The 17,740-nt window shown below is 41.2% G+C and overlaps 1 protein-coding gene across 7 annotated transcripts in view; it reads right to left on the reverse strand.

Annotated features, from left to right (window-relative positions):
* LOC126267963 (neurexin-1a) overlaps positions 1 to 17,740 on the reverse strand; it is a 1,982,806-nt gene that overhangs the window by 201,200 nt on the left and 1,763,866 nt on the right. The window lies entirely within an intron of this gene.

Raw genomic sequence — 17,740 nt, forward strand, 5'->3', positions numbered from 1 at the left:
CACCCTGTTATCTTTACTTCAGGTCAGTTGTTTTGTTTATCAATTCAGTTCTTATTTGCAGTTGAATTAAATACAAGTACACCTCTTTGTCATTGATCTTATGTACAACAAGTAATGCAAAACTACCCTTCAATTTGCAGACAATACAAGCTTTGTTATTAGTGGTAAAACAGAAGAAATACTAAAAGACACCGCATCCAAACAGTGAACTGTGTAGAACAGTGGTTCAGCTATAACGAGCTAATTATAAACAAAGAAAAGACAGTAGCACAGAACTTCTATAATCTAAAAGGAAGACACCACCCAAACATATAAATAGAATGTAGGGACGGTGTTCTTGAAGGTGTTGACAGCACAAAATTTCTGAGACTCTGGCTCCAGAACAACACAAAATGGGAAGTACACATTGAATATTTGGAAAGAAAACTAAGCAAAATCTGCTACATGATAAAGATTTTAAAAACTTGTTGCATCAAAGCCAGCCTGTTAAATGTACACTACATTTGGGTACATATAATACTGTTGAGGATATACATTATACTATTTTAAGAAAAGCTTTTATTGCTTAATTCTTTTAACCAAATTCTTATTTGTATGAGGGCCCACAAAAGCAAATTACAATTTATGTACACATAACAAATAAATAAATGTGTTTCCAGAATAAAATGAAAAAAAAAAAAAAAACATGAGTCTATTTAAGGTTCCTTTTAACAAATTGGACCCCCATTTTGACAAAATCTTGGCTACATTCCTGTACAAAGTTTTGTTTAAATAAAACTTTTATCTGTTACAAATGTGGAATACTGCAGCTGTGGTAAAGAAAACCTTTTGTGGTGGTAGAATAATTATTGGTTTCAAGGAACCTAGGAATTTACATGAGATGGACACCTCTTGGCAATCATTTACAGCATTTGGGAGATAACTGTGTAGAGTTGTTTGACTACACTGGCTTACTTCTGGTGTACAAACATTGTTTATGTGTACCAGTTATGTTAGTTCCACAACATTACACAAACTTTGCCATGGGTAACAACTCCTACATGCTTTGCAGGATACAAACATATGATTGCCTCATTTCTAAGCTGCAGTAGAATGATATACACTGTCTTCAGGGGTCAGGAGCCTTGTCACAGAGGGCTGAAACTTAGTGCCTATCGTAGAAATAATACTACTACTAAAAAAGGCACAACAAAATATACTAGTAAGATCTTCAGCTAGACTAAAAAAATGGTTACTGGTAGTGAAATGATTGAAGATAAGAATAAAAACGAGGTACTTGGTATTGATATTACCCGATACTTGTGGGCATGGATGTGCATCATTCTTGCATTGTACATTATCTGACTAGTGCACATCAGCAGGATGTGAGAAGCAGTCAAACTCTCTAGGGACTTCACTTTGAATGAGTTAGTGGTAGTCTTGAAAAAAACAGTGAGAGAAGCCTGAACAACAGGGGAGTGATGTATTAGAACCTGCTTCAATATGATAAAATGGTCCATCGATAATGACTAAGCACTACCCAAAATCCATATTATCTGAATAAATACTGCGGGAAAAGGATGACTGATTGCTGTGCTTTATCATTTTAAAGGTATTGCACATTTTAATGACAATAACAGAAACAAAAAAGATTTCAAGATGAGCATACAGAGATTAGCTGCAAGAATGCTACTACTGTGTACAATCTCTTTTTATACTGGATCTAGCACATGCTTGTGCCAACATCACTGTAACTGACATGAACAAACTTTTACAAAGAGAAACTACACAAAACATGGGATGTGTGTTAACACAAGGGGAACAACAGAAAATATGGTATTGCTGCTTGTCTTAGGTGTACATAGCTAAAGCCAACACTGACAAAACTAGATGTCTGTTCAATAAACTGCAGTCATGTAATAGAACCTTCTTTGGGTCATGCTGTTCAGATGATAATGAGAAGTGAAACCATTATCCAGTCCACTTCTCCTCAAAAAAGAAGAAAGTCATCAGAAACTGTCAGCACACCACCCACCTTATAATTGGCAAGTTTTAATGATTAATTAAAACCATCCCACCTGTATTGTTACGCATGTTTTGTGTTACAATAAGCTGAGGTAACTTTCATTAATCATTAACATGAGTGTCAATTAATGATAAGTTGTCATCTCCAGCCCATGTGGATCAATTAAAAACAAGTACCCAGTCCATGTATAAAAACAGTCAAGCTTCAAAGCACTAAAAGTGAGTGCTCAGTCAGTATGTGAAAACAATCAAGCTGTAAAAGTGGAAAAAAGAACAAGTGTGTGAAAGCAAACAAGCTACTGTATGTGTGTCTTCTAGAGCACAAAAAGTTCTAGAGAGGAGCAGTGATATTTTATGGCTGACATTAGGGAAACCACTTCATCATCACTATCTGGATCCAGTATAATCAGGAAACTAGGTTTAGATGTAAGTACACAATCTGCAAGTGGCAGAAGAATGTACAAGCAAAGTGAGCAAATGTGCTGCTACAGAAGAATCCAGACCTAACTCTGAGGAAGACTGGAAGACTGATAAATATTTGCCCACATAAATATGAGGCCTTCAAAAAATAAAACTGATGGTCCTGTATTTTGTTAGGAATGAACGAGAGTCTCATATGAAATAATGGAAAATCCATGACAATATTATGAAAAGGACAGATTGCTAGTCACCACATAGAGGAGACATTGGGTCACAAACAGGCACACAAAATGACTGTTATACATGTGAGCTGTCGACCCAAAGGCCTTCATTTAATGTAGAAAACACGGACATATTCATGCAAGCACAGTTCACACATACACTGTTTCTGGACAATGTCTCAGCCTACTGAACCTCTGTGACATAGACAGTGGCCATGTGTGTGTGAGTTGTGATTGGGAGAATGTATGTGCGTGTTTGTTTCTACTTTAGAAGAAGGCCTTTTGGCCAAAAGCTCACATGTATAGCAGTATTTTTGATGTGCCCATCTGCGATTTAACTTCTCCCCTATGCAGTGAGTAACAATGTATCATTTCCACAATTTTGTCAAGAATATTATATTATCTATTAATAATCCTTGGCTAAGAGAAGATCAACTGCAGTTATATGTACTACAGGTTTTGACTAAGTAATGAACATAAAACTATGGGAGGAGGGGTGCATAGACTTGCATTACATTGCCCTTACTGTATGATATAGAAAATGTACTGGAAAAAATAACAATGCTACTGCCCATGTCAAAACTCATAACTGTGTCTTACGCTGCTCACCATATAATGATTTTGAAGTGTGCAGGGCTTACAGAAAATGATGCTGCACTTTGAGAAATGGTCTAAATATAGGATTGTAATTTTTGGTGACATACTTAAATATTGACATAATGCTAATAACTAGTTAAGTTAATTTTCTCAATATGATAAGATGACATGACATGTACTGTATTAATGGTAACTCAACAAGACAAATTGCTGCCTTGATAATGTGATTGCTGATGCTGAGATGAATCAGGCTCAATTAGGATTTTTCAAAACTCATTTTGTATTAGACCATAAAGATATCATTTCAAAATTAAAAATAAAAGGCCTGTATCTGCAGACTGCAATTAAAGATGACATACTGGAATGGCATTCTGCTTGAAAGTACTCATATTGAAAATGCATATATGTTATTCATCAGTGTGCTATTAGATACATTCAAAACTTTTTAAAACTTTTTGTGCTAAAGTAGTGAGAAAAAATAAGGGAAGTACCAGGAAACATGGCCTCACATCTGTGGATAATTAGTTCACATGTGATATAGAAAGGCTTAGAACACTCTTAATGATTTCCTATGACAAATTGAAGAATAAAAAAAGCAGAAAGAGCAAAGTAAATAAGGCTAAAGAACAAACACAATGCAGAAGTCATATTAAACAAGTGCAAGGCAAATGATGATTATGTTAACATGTCACAAAATAAATGCAGAGCTGGTTGCAGGATGAACTGTTGTCAAAACTCATCTGGGTAGAATTGCAGATATTAGCAAAAATAATTCACACCAAATGATTTTGAAACATGCTTCATTAATGCTGGGTAGAGCTGAAAAATTACAGTAGGCTGCCATACTCTATTCCAGGTAAGCATCGACTACAATAGTTTTACTAATATCTTTCGTCAGTTAAGAATACCTGTACACTAGATGTGTTGCATATCTATTGGGTGTTACATGTTGATTGTTTTGTTTACATATGTTTGCCTTAGAAGCCAGAAGCTGTGATCTGCCTTGAAACTGAGTGGGGATATATAAGGGCCACATAACCTATGTAACATTTTTGTTGCAAATAGGTACCTTCCTTACTTAAACATAAACAGTATTTAAAGCAAAATGGGAAATTTTCAATGTTTATTCAAAAACTGTTGATTTGTAATGTGAATCAGAGGAATTCGATTACTCGATAAATAGTACAATTCTCAAGGCTGTCAAGTCAACTAAGTACCTGGGTGTTAAAATTACGAACAACTTCAGTTGGAAGGACCACATAGATAATATTCGCGTTTCATTAGCAGGACACTTAGAAGATGCAACAAGTCCACTAAAGAGACAGCTTACACTACAATCGTTCGTCCTCTGTTAGAATATTGCTGCGCAGTGTGGGGTCCTTACCAGGTGGGATTGACGGAGGACATCGAAAGGGTGCAAAAAAGGGCAGCTCGTTTTGTATTATCACGTTATAGGGGAGAGAGTGTGGCAGATATGATACATGAGTTGGGATGGAAGTCATTACAGCATAGACGTTTTTCGTCGCAGCGAGACCTTTTTACGAAATTTCAGTCACCAACTTTCTCTTCCAAATGCGAAAATATTTTGTTGAGCCCAACCTACATAGGTAGGAATGATCATCAAAATAAAATAAGAGAAATCAGAGCTCGAACAGAAAGGTTTAGGTGTTCGTTTTTCCCACTCGCTGTTCGGGAGTGGAATAGTAGAGAGATAGTATGATTGTGGTTCGATGAACCCTCTGCCAAGCACTTAAATGTGAATTGCAGAGTAGTCATGTAGATGTAGATGTAGATGAATGTTGTAGAAAAAATAATTCAAAAATACAGATATTACAAAAAAACACAATTTCCTAAAAAAGAAGGTAAAATTAAAAATAATGCAGAACAAGAACATATTAAACATCACCTTAATAGTTCATTGAAGTTATATAAAACATCTTGCTGTGATTCATAAATAGCTTTTACATTATTTATTTATTTATTTATTCGTATGGCACACAGGAAATAGATTTCACACTTATCAATAATAACACAGAACTCTTGTCTTTGATCATGATGGAGATTGTTCTACAAAGTACAAAATAACAATAATAGTTGTATACAATTTTTAATTGCATAACTCCAGTGTGCTGAGTATAGTGAGACAACAACTCATTTTTATATTGTGATGCAAAAAGAGGTAGCCAGAGTTGCAACTAAAATGGCGATTTACCTAATTGGGTTTTGGGGCTAAGCTCATTCCCAAACTAGACAATGTTTGCCAAGTAAAATGTCCATCAAAATAGCAGTGAACAAAGTGCATACATATGTTTATGGACCTAACTAACACTCATTAACGAAGTACTATGTTTGCAGAGTTGCAATGAAGTGACTGTCCAAGAGTTTTCTGGGAAGAGCCACATCAAATGTCGCCAAAAAATTGACACTGACAAATACAATGAATGAAAGACCCAACATGTTGTTGTTGTTGTTGTTGTTGTGGTCTTCAGTCCTGAGACTGGTTTGATGCAGCTCTCCATGCTACTCTATCCTGTGCAAGCTTCTTCATCTCCCAGTACCTACTGCAACTTACATCCTTCTGAATCTGCTTAGTGTATTCATCTCTTGATCTCCCTCTATGATTTTTACCCTTCACGCTGCCCTCCAATGCTAAATTGGTGATCCCTTGATGCCTCAGAACATGTCCTACCAATCGATCCCTTCTTCTGGTCAAGTTGTGTCACAAACTTCTCTTCTCCCTAATCCTATTCAATACTTCCTCATTAGTTATGTGATCTACCCATCTAATCTTCAGCATTCTTCTGTAGCACCACATTTCGAAAGCTTCTATTCTCTTCTTGTCCAAACTATTTATCGTAAATGTTTCACTTCCATACATGGCTACACTCCATACAAATACTTTCAGAAATGACTTCCTGACACTTAAATCTATACTTGATGTTAACAAATTGCTCTTCTTCAGAAATGCTTTCCTCGCCATTGCCAGTCTACATTTTATATCCTCTCTACTTCGACCATCATCAGTTATTTTGCTCCCCAAGTAGCAAAACTCCTTTACTACTTTAAGTGTCTCATTTCCTAATCTAATTCCCTCAGCATCACCCGACTTAATTTGACTACATTCCATTATCCTCGTTTTGCTTTTGTTGATGTTCATCATATATCCTCCTTTCAAGACACTATCCATTCCATTCACTGCTCTTCCAAGTACTTTGCTCTCTCTGACAGAATTACAATGTCATCAGTGAACCTCAAAGTTTTTATTTCTTCTCCTTGGATTTTAATACCTACTCCAAATTTTTCTTTTGTTTCCTTTACTGCTTGCTCAATATACAGGTTGAATAACGTCGGGGAGAGGCTACAACCCTGTCTTATTCCCTTCCCAACCACTGCTTCCATTTCATGTCCCTGGACTCTTATAACTGCCATCTGCTTTCTGCACAAATTGTAAATAGCCTTTCGCTCCCTGTATTTAACCCCTGCCACCTTTAGAATTTGAAAGAGAGTATTCCAGTCAACATTGTCAAAAGCTTTATCTAAGTCTACAAAAGCTAGAAACATAGGTTTGCCTTTCCTTAATCTTTCTTCTAAGATAAGTCGTAAGGTCAGTATTGCCTCGCGTGTTCCAGTGTTTCTACGGAATCCAAACTGATCTTCCCCGAGGTCGGCATCTGCTAGTTATTCCATTCGTCTGTAAAGAATTTGCATTAGTATTTTGCAGCTGTGGCTTATTAAACTGATTGTTTGATAATTTTCACATTTGTCAACACCTGCTTTCTTTGGGATTGGAATTATTATATTCTTCTTGAAGTCTGAGGGTATTTCGCCTGTTTCATACATCTTGCTCATCAGATGGTACAGTTTTGTCAGGACTGGCTCCCCCAAGGCCGTCTGTAGTTCCAATGGAATGTTGTCTACTCCAGGGGCCTTGTTTCGACTCAGGTCTTTCAGTGCTCTGTCACACTCTTCACGAAATATCATATCTCCCATTTCATCTTCATCTGCATCTTCTTCCATTTCCATAATTTTGTCCTCAAGTACATTGCCCTTGTATAGACCCTCTATATACTCCTTCCACCTTTCTGCTTTCCCTTCTTTGCTCAGAACTGGGTTTCCATCTCAGCTCTTTATGTTCATACAAGTGGTTCTCTTATCTCCAAAGGTCTCTTTAATTTTCCTGTAGGCAGTACCTATCTTACCCCTAGTGAGATAAGCCTCTACATCCTTACATTTGTCCTCTAGCCATCCCTGCTTAGCCATTTTGCACTTGCTGTCAATCTCATTTTTGAGATGTTTGTATTCCTTTTTGCCTGCTTCATTTACTGCATTTTTATATTTTCTCCTTTCATCAATTAAATTCAATATTTCTACTGTTACCCAAGGATTACTACCAGCCCTCGTCTTTTTACCTACTTGATCCTCTGCTGCCGTCACTACTTCATCCCTCAAAGCTACCCATTCTTCTTCTACTGTATTTCTTTTCCCGATTCCTGTCAATTGTTCCCTTATGCTCTCCCTGAAACTCTGTACAGCCTCTGGCTCTTTCAGTTATCCAGGTGCCATCTCCTTAATTTCCCACCTTTTTGCAGTTTCTTCAGTTTTATTCTACAGGTCATAACTAATAGATTGTGGTCAGAGTCCACATCTGCCCCTTGAAATGTCTTACAATTTAAAACCTGGTTCCTAAATCTGTGTCTTACCATTATATAATCTATCTGATACCTTTTAGTATCTCTTGGCTTCTTCCATGTATACAACCTTCTTTTATGGTTCTTCAACCAAGTGTTAGTTATGATTAAGTTGTGCTCTGTGCAAAGTTCTACCAGGTGGCTTCCTCTTTCATTTCTTAGCCCCAATCCGTATTCACCTACTATGTTTCCTTCTCTCCCTTTGCCTACTACTGAATTCCAGTCATCCATGACTATTAAATTTTCGTCTCCCTTCACTATCTGAATAATTTCTTTTATTTCATCATACATTTGTTCAATTTCTTCGTCATCTGCAGAGCTAGTTGGCATATAAACTTGTACTACTGTAGTAGGTGTGGGCTTCGTATCTATCTTGGCCACAATAATGCGTTCACTATGCTGTTTGTAGTAGCTTACCCACATTCCTATTTTCCTATTCATTATTAAACCTACTCCTGCATTACCCCGATTTGATTTTGTATTTATAACTCTGTATTCACCTGACCACAAGTCTTGTTCCTCCTGCCACCGAACTTCATTGATTCCCACTGTATCTAACTTTAACCTATCCATTTCCCTTTTTAAATTTTCTAACCTACCTGCCCGATTACGGGATCTGACACTCCATGCTCCAATCTGTAGATCGCCTGTTTTCTTTCTCCTGATAACGACATCCTCTTGAGTAGTCCCCGCCCGGAGATCCGAATGGGGGACTATTTTACCTCCGGAATATTTTACCCAAGAGGATGCCATTATCATTTAATCATACAGTAAAGCTGCATGCCCTCAGGAAAGATTACGTCCGTAGTTTCCCCTTGCTTTCAGCCGTTCCCAGTACCAGCACAGCAAGGCCGTTTTGGTTATTGCTACAAGGCCAGATCTGTCAATCAACCAGACTGTTGCCCTTGCGACTACTGAAAAGGTTGCTGCCCCTCTTCAGGAACCACACTTTTGTCTGGCCTCTCAACAGATACCCCTCCGTTGTGGTGGTACCTACGGTACGGCTATCTGTATCACTGAGGCATGCAAGCCTCCCCACCAATGGCAAGGTCCATGGTTCATTGGGCGGTGGTGGTGGGGGGGGGGGGGGGGGGGGAGACTCCACATAGTGAAAATGATGTATGGGTTGTGAATTTGCAAAATGAAAATAATGAACATGTTAAGAAAATAAGACACCAACTGGATGATTGGATTAGATTCAGCGTTGCTGCAGTGGTTAGAAAGGAAACATCTACATCTACATGACTACTCTGCAATTCACATTTAAGTGCTTGGCAGAGGGTTCATCGAACCACTATCATACTATCTCTCTACTATTCCACTCCCGAACAGCGAGCGGGAAAAACGAACACCTAAACCTTTCTGTTCGAGCTCTGATTTCTCTTATTTTATTTTGATGATCGTTCCTACCTATGTAGGTTGGGCTCAACAAAATATTTTCGCATTCGGAAGAAAAAGTTGGTGACTGAAATTTCGTAAAAAGGTCTCGCCGCGACGAAAAACGTCTATGCTGTAATGACTTCCATCCCAACTCGTGTATCATATCTGCCACACTCTCTCCCCTATAACGCGATAATACAAAACGAGCTGCCCTTCTTTGGAAACAAAACACATGGCCATATGAGACAGACTGTGTTAACAGAATACCTCAGAAAGCGTGGACACAAATACACTACTGACCATTAAAATTGCTACACCAAGAAGAAATGTAGATGATAAACGGGTATTGATTGGACAAATATATTATATTAGAACTGACATGTGATTACATTTTCACGCAATTTGGGGGCATAGATCCTGAGAAATCAGCACCCAGAACAACCACATTTGGCCGTAATAACGGCCTTGGTACGCCTGGGCATTGAGTCAAACAGAGCTTGGATGGCGTGTACAGGTACAGCTGCCCATGCAGCTTCAACACGATACCACAGTTCATCAAGAGTAGTGACTGGCATATTGTGACGAGCCAGTTGCTGGGCCACCATTGACCATACGTTTCCAATTGGTGAGAGATCTGGAGAATGTGCTGGCCAGGGCAGTAGTCGAATATTTTCTGTATCCAGAAAGGCCCGTACAGGATCTGCAACATGCGGTCGTGCATTATCCTGCTGGAATATAGGGTTTTTGCAGGGACCGAATGAAGGGTAGATCCACGGGTTATAACAGATCTGTAATGTAAAGCCCACTGTTCAAAGTGTCGTCAATGCAAACAAGAGGTGGCCAAGACATGTAACCAATGGCACCCCATGCCATCATTCCAGGTGATACGCCAGTATGACAATGACGAATACACACTTCCAATGTGCGTTCACAGCGATGTCGCCAAACACGGATGCGACCATCATATTGCTGTAAACTAAACATGGATTCATTGGAAGAAACGACGTTTTGCCGTTCGTGCACCCAGGTTCGTCGTTGAGTACATCATCGCAGGTGCTCCTGTCAGTGATGCAGCGCCAAGCGTAACCACAGCCACGGTCTCCGAGCTGATAGTCCCTGCTTCTGGAAACGTTGTCGAACTGTTCATGCAGATGGTTGTTGTCTTGCAAACGTCCCAATCTGTTGACTAACAGATCTAGACGTGGCTGCACGATCCGTTACAGCCATGCGGATAAGATGCCTGTTATCTTGACTACTAGTGATATGAGGACGTTGGAATCCAGCATGGCGTTCCGTATTACCCTCCTGAACCCACCGATTCCACATTCTGCTGACAGTCATTGGATCTCGACCAACGCGAGCAGCATAGTCACGAAACGATAACCCGCAATCACGATAGGCTACAATTCGACCTTTATCAAAGTTGGAAGCGTGATGGTACGCATTTCTCCTCCTTACACGAGGCATCACAACAACATTTCACCAGGTAATGCTGGTCAACTGATGCTTGTGTATGAGAGATCGGTTGGAAAATTTCCTCATGCCAGCACATTTTAGGTGTCGCCACAGGCGCCAACCTTGTATGAATGCTCTGAAAAGCTAATCATTTGCAGATCACAGCATCTTCTTCCTGTAGGTTAAATTTTGCGTCTGTAGCACGTCATCCTTGTGGTGTAGCAATTTTAATGGCGAGTAGTGCACTCCGTGTGCATTCCGTGTCGAGTCATTCCTGATGTGGAAAGGGTCCTTCCGGACGCCATGAAGAGCACAGGGTGCAGCCAGCTGCAGGTGGTGGCACATGTCGGCACTAATGACGTGTGTCGCTTTGGATCTGAGGAAATTCTCTCTGGATTCCAGCGGCTATCTGATTTGGTGAAGGCTGCCGGTCTTGCTTACAAGATGAAGGCAGAGCTCACCATCTGCAGCATCGTTGACAGAACCGACTGCGGACCTTTTGTACAGAGCCGGGTGGAGGGTGTGAATCAGAGGCTCAGACGGTTTTGCGACCGTGTTGGCTGCAGATTCCTTGACTTGCGCCATAGGGTGGTGGGGTTCGGGTTCCGCTTAATAGGTGAGGAGTTCACTACACTCAGCTGGCGGCTACACGGGTAGCGGAGGCTGTGTGACGTGGACTGGGCGGCTTTTTAGGCTAGAAGGCCTCGGGAAAGTACGGGGTGCGCTGCAATCTCAAAAGGTGCATGGCAAATACAGCACGTGCTTGGATCAAGGAAGAGTCGGAATTGTAGTTGTAAATTGTTGTAGTTGTGCTGGGAAAGTCCCTGAGCTTCAAGCGCTAATAGAAAGCGCAGAAGCTGAAATCGTTATAGGTACAGAAAGCTAGCTAAAGCCTGAAATAAGTCCTGCAGAAATTTTTACGAAGTCTCAGACGGTATTCATGAAAGAGAGATTAGGCAGAATTGGTGGTGAAGTGTTTGTGTCTGTTAGTACTGGTTTATCTTGCAATGAAGTCGAAGTAGATACTCCGTGCGAATTGGTATGGGTTGAGGTTATACTTAACAGCCGAACTAAGTTAATACTTGGCTCCTTCTACCGACCCCCAGACTCCGATGATTTAGTTGCTGAACAGTTCAGAGAAAATCTGAGTCTCGTAACAAATAAATACCCCAGTCATACTGTTATAGTTAGTGGGGACTTCAACCTTCCCTCGATATGTTGGCAAAAATACTTGTTCAAAACCGGTGGTAGGCAGAAAACATCTTCCGAGATTGTGCTAAATGCTTTCTCCGAAAATTATTTCGAACAGTTAGTCCACGAACCCACGCGAATTGTAAATGGTTGCGAAAACACACTTGACCTCTTAGCCACAAATAATCCAGAGCTAATAGATAGCAACATGACTGATACAGGGATTGTAACTAGGCTCAATACCGTTTCTTCCAAATCGACCAGAAACAAACGAAAAATAATTTTATTTAAAAAAACGGATAAAGTGTCACTAGAAGCCTTCCTAAGAGACAATCTCCATTCCTTACGAACTGGCTATGAAAATATAGGCGAGATGTGGCTCAAATTCAAAGATATAGTAGCAACAGCATTTGAGAGATTCATACCTCGTAAATTGGTAAGTGATGGAACTGATCCCCCATGGTACACAAAACAGGTCCGAACGCTGTTGCAGAGGCAACGGAAAAAGCTTGCGAAGTTCAGAAGAACGCGAAATCCCGAAGATTGGGACTTTAATGCGAGATGCCTTTAAAAGGTTCCACAACGAAACATTGTCTCGAAATTTGGTAGAAAATGCGAAGAAATTCTGGTCGTATGTAAAGTACACAAGCGGCAAGACGCAGTCAATACCTTCGCTGCGCAGTGCCGATGGTACTGTTACCGATGACTGTACCGCTAAAGCGGAGTTATTGAACGCAGTTTTCCGAAATTCCATCACCAGGGAAGACGAATGGAATATTCCAGAATTTGAAACACGAACAGCTGCTAGCTTGCGTTTCTGTACCTTAGGGGTTGCGAAGCAACTCAAATCGCTTGATACGGGCAAGTCTTCAGGTCCAGATTATATACTGATTAGGTTCCTTTCAGATTACGCTGATACAATAGCTCCCTACTTAGCAATCATATACAACCATTTTCTCACCTATAGATCTGTAACTACAGATTGGAAAATTCTGCAGGTCACACCAGTGTTTAAGAAGGGTAGTGGGAGTAATCCATCAAACTACAGACCTATATCATTGACGTTGGTTTGCAGTAGGGCTTTGGTACATATACTGTATTCTAAGGCTGGCCGGTGTGGCTGTGCAGTTCTAGGCACTTCAGTCTGAAACCGTGTGGCCGCTACGGTCGCAGGTTCGAATACTGCCTCGGACATGGATGTGTGTGATGTCCTTTGGTTAGTTAGGTTTAAGTAGATTTACGTTCTACGGGACTGATGAACACAGATGTTAAGTCCCATAGTGCTCAAGGTCATTTGAACCATTTGAACTGTATTCAAACATTATGAATCACCTCGAAGGAAACGATCTATTGATACGTAATCAGCATAGTTTCAGAAAACATCGTTCTTGTGCAGCGCAGCTAGTGCTTTATTCGCACGAAGTAATGGCTGCTATCGACAGGGGCTCTCAAGTTGATTCCATATTTCTAGATTTCTGGAAAGCTTTTGACACTGTTCCTCACAAGCGACTTCTAATCAAGCTGTGGGCCTATGGCGTATCGTCTCAGTTGTGCGACTGGATTCGTGATTTCCTGTCAGGAACGTCGCAGTTCGTGGTAATAGACGGCAAATCATCGAGTAAAACTGAAGTGATATCAGGTGTTCCCCAGGGAAGCGACCTGGGACCTCCGCTGTTCCTGATCTATATAAATGATCTGGGTGACGATCTAAGCAGTTCTCTTAGGTTGTTCGCAGATGATGCTGTAATTTACCGTCTAGTAAGGTCATCCGAAGACCAGTATCAGTTGCAAAGCGATTTAGAAAAGAATGCTGTATGGTGTGGCAGGTGGCAGTTGACGCTAAATAACGAAAAGTGTGAGGTGATCCAAATGAGTTCCAAAAGAAATCCGTTGGAATTCGATTGCTCGCTAAATACACTCCTGGAAATTGAAATAAGAACACCGTGAATTCATTGTCCCAGGAAGGGGAAACTTTATTGACACATTCCTGGGGTCAGATACATCAAATGGTCACACTGACAGAACCACAGGCACATAGACACAGGCAACAGAGCATGCACAATGTCGGCACTAGTACAGTGTATATCCACCTTTCGCAGCAATGCAGGCTGCTCTACGATCGTAGAGATGCTGGATGTAGTCCTGTGGAACGGCTTGCCATGCCATTTCCACCTGGCGCCTCAGTTGGACCAGCTTTCGTGCTGGACGTGCAGACCGCGTGAGACGACGCTTCATCCAGTCCCAAACATGCTCAATGGGGGACAGATCCGGAGATCTTGCTGGCCAGGGTAGTTGACTTACACCTTCTAGAGCACGTTGGGTGGCACGGGATACATGCGGACGTGCATTGTCCTGTTGGAACAGCAAGTTCCCTTGCCGGTCTAGGAATGGTAGAACGATGGGTTCGATGACGGTTTGGATGTACCGTGCACTATTCAGTGTCCCCTCGACGATCACCAGAGGTGTACGGCCGTGTAGGAGATCGCTCCCCACACCATGATGCCGGGTGTTCGCCCTGTGTGCCTCGGTCGTATGCAGTCCTGATTGTGGCGCTCACCTGCACGGCGCCAAACACGCATACGACCATCATTGGCACCAAGGCAGAAGAGACTCTCATCGCTGAAGACGACACGTCTCCATTCGTCCCTCCATTCACGCCTGTCGCGACACCACTGGAGGCGGGCTGCACGATGTTGGGGCGTGAGCGGAAGACGGCCTAACGGTGTGTGGGACCGTAGCCCAGCTTCATGGAGACGGTTGCGAATGGTCCTCGCCGATACCCCAGGAGCAACAGTGTCCCTAATTTGCTGGGAAGTGGCGGTGCGGTCCCCTACGGCACTGCGTAGGATCCTACGGTCTTGGCGTGCATCCGTGCGTCGCTGCGGTCCGGTCCCAGGTCGACAGGCACGTGCACCTTCCGCCGACCACTGGCGACAACATCGATGTACTGTGGAGACCTCACGCCCCACGTGTTGAGCAATTGGGCGGTACGTCCACCCGGCCTCCCGCATGCCCACTATACGCCCTCGCTCAAAGTCCGTCAACTGCACATGCCGTTCACGTCCACGCTGTCGCGGCATGCTACCAGTGTTAAAGACTGCGATGGAGCTCCGTATGCCACGGCAAACTGGCTGACACTGACGGCGGCGGTGCACAAATGCTGCGCAGCTAGCGCCATTCGAAGGCCAACACCGCGGTTCCTGGTGTGTCCGCTGTGCCGTGCGTGTGATCATTGCTTGTACAGCCCTCTCGCAGTGTCCGGAGCAAGTATGGTGGGTCTGACACACCGGTGTCAATCTGTTCTTTTTTCCATTTCCAGGAGTGTAGTACAATTCTCAAGGCTGTCAATTCAACTAAGTACCTGGGTGTTAAAATTACGAAAAACTTCAGTTGGAAAGACCACATAGATAATATTGTGCGGAAGGCGAGCCGAAGGTTGTGTTTCATTGGCCGGACACTTAGAAGATGCAACAAGTCCACTAAAGAGACAGCTTACACTACACTCGTCCGTCCTCTGTTAGAATATTGCTGCGCGTTGTGGGATCCTTACCAGGTGGGATTGACGGAGGACATCGAAAGGGTGCAAAAAAGGGCACTAATAGGGGAGAGAGTGTGGCAGATATGATCCGCGAGATGGGATGAAAGTCATTAAAGCAAAGACGTTTTTCGTCGCGGCGAGATCTATTTACAAAATTTCAGTCACCAACTTTCTCTTCCGAATTTGGAAATCTTTTGTTGATTCCAACCTACATAGGTAGGAATGATCATAAAATAAAATAAGAGAAATCAGAGCTCGAACAGAAAGGTTTAGTTGTTCGTTTTTCCCGCGCGGTGTTCGGGAGTGGAATGGTAGAGAGATAGTATGATTGTGGTTCGACGAACCCTCTGCCAAGCACTTAAATATGAATAGCAGAGTAATCAAGTAGATGTACATGTAGTGTACTTCCAGGAAGGCAGAAAGGAGTTGTAACCTCCAGAGGACTGGAATGCAGATACTGCACAGGCTATCCAGGAAAGGCAGCTGTCAGAAGATACTCGTATAGACAAATAGTCGATGGGTCACAGTTGAAAGCCGAGTGATGCTGTAAAGTGAACACTGCTGTATATAAAGGGTGATTCAACTAAGCTGTTCATCTCACAAATTTCCTTAACTATGAAATACACAGTAATCCTGTGTACACTCAAATTAACTGTGAAAAAATTCTTAATAAGCACAAACAGTCTCTTTTAACTATATTACTTACAGAAAAATATATATCAGCTAGTTCTTTCAAATGGAACTACACATATTTCTGCTGATAGAGTCATATTTTAAAAGAGATGACTTCAACAGCATTTCACTTTTCAAAATCCAGTTAACTGTTTTGGAGAAATTACAATATTTACTACTTAGGATTTATTTGTTTCGAACAGGAATGCAATTCTGTCTTATATGGAAGCTCACAATTTCTCATTCTAATAAGAAAATACAACACATTCTATACGGTAGAAACTAGTGTTGCATCCTCACGTTGTTGTTGTTGTGGTGGTGGTGGTGGTCTTCAGTTCAAAGACTGGTTTGATGCCACTCTCCATGTTATTATTTTTTGAGTTGTTATCTTTTGTGGTTTTCTTTATCTCCGAAGAAGTACTGCAACTTACATATTTTTGAACCTGCTTAGTGTTTTCATATTTTGGTCTCTTTCTATGATTTTTACCACCCACACTTCCCTCCAATACTAAGGTGGAGGCCCTTTGATGTTTCAGAATGTGTCCTATCAACTGATCCCTTCTTTTGGTCAAGTTGTACCACAAATTCCTTGTCACCTCAATTCTATTCAGTACTTCCTCATTAGTAAAGTGATCTATCCACATAAGCTTCAGCATTCTTCTGTAGCACCACATTTTGAAAGAGACTACTCTCTTTTTATGCAAACCGTTTCTGGTCCATGTTTGTCTTTCATACATGGCTACACTCCAGACAAATACCTTCCGAAAAGACTATCTATCACTTAAATATATACCTATTGAATTTAACAAATTTCTCTTCTCCCATTATAAAAGTGGCGCAGAGGATATGTAATTATCATTCATCTGTATCATTCACATGTGTCAAGCTGGATAGTTTGGAAACGAAATATCTTTTGCAAACCAAGAGAAACTAGGTACGCTACTTCCTTATGGAGAACACAGAAGGAATTTAAAGAGAACATCCAGTTGTATGCGCAAAGGTATCTCAACAGTTATTGCCTGACAAGAATAACATTTCAGCAAATGTACAAGAAATTGTTATTGGAAAGGCACTGGAATTCCACAGAAGGTAAGGAGTGAGTCTGCAATAACTGAAATGAAGAGATGTTCGAGCAGCTTTTAGTTCCAGCGAAACTGTGAGTGCCTCTTAGAATAAATAAGACTAGCATTTTTTGCTTCTATTCATATCGAATGTCACTTTGCCACCAGATTAATCAGCGGTATTGCAGAAGATGCATGGAATTATGACGTCTGTGTGCAAATTCCAATGTTGCTGCAACATGTACAGTGATGTCAAAGGAATCTCTTCAGTCTGCGCAGAAGTGCTTACATTTCCAACACACAACAAGAAGCATTTTGTTTTATTGAATGATCCAACTTGCACACTGTAGCAGATGCTAGCATTTCCTATCCTCAATGAGATAATGGAATTTTAAGAATGGGTTTGTGATCACATTTTTTACGACTTCCTTTTTGTTGCAGATGTAATTTTGAAATGTACGCATATATCTTGACATTAAACTCATGACACAAAGTTATTATTTAACAATCTTT

The sequence above is a fragment of the Schistocerca gregaria genome, chromosome 4, assembly GCF_023897955.1.
Source record: "Schistocerca gregaria isolate iqSchGreg1 chromosome 4, iqSchGreg1.2, whole genome shotgun sequence".
Taxonomy (NCBI): domain Eukaryota; kingdom Metazoa; phylum Arthropoda; class Insecta; order Orthoptera; family Acrididae; genus Schistocerca; species Schistocerca gregaria.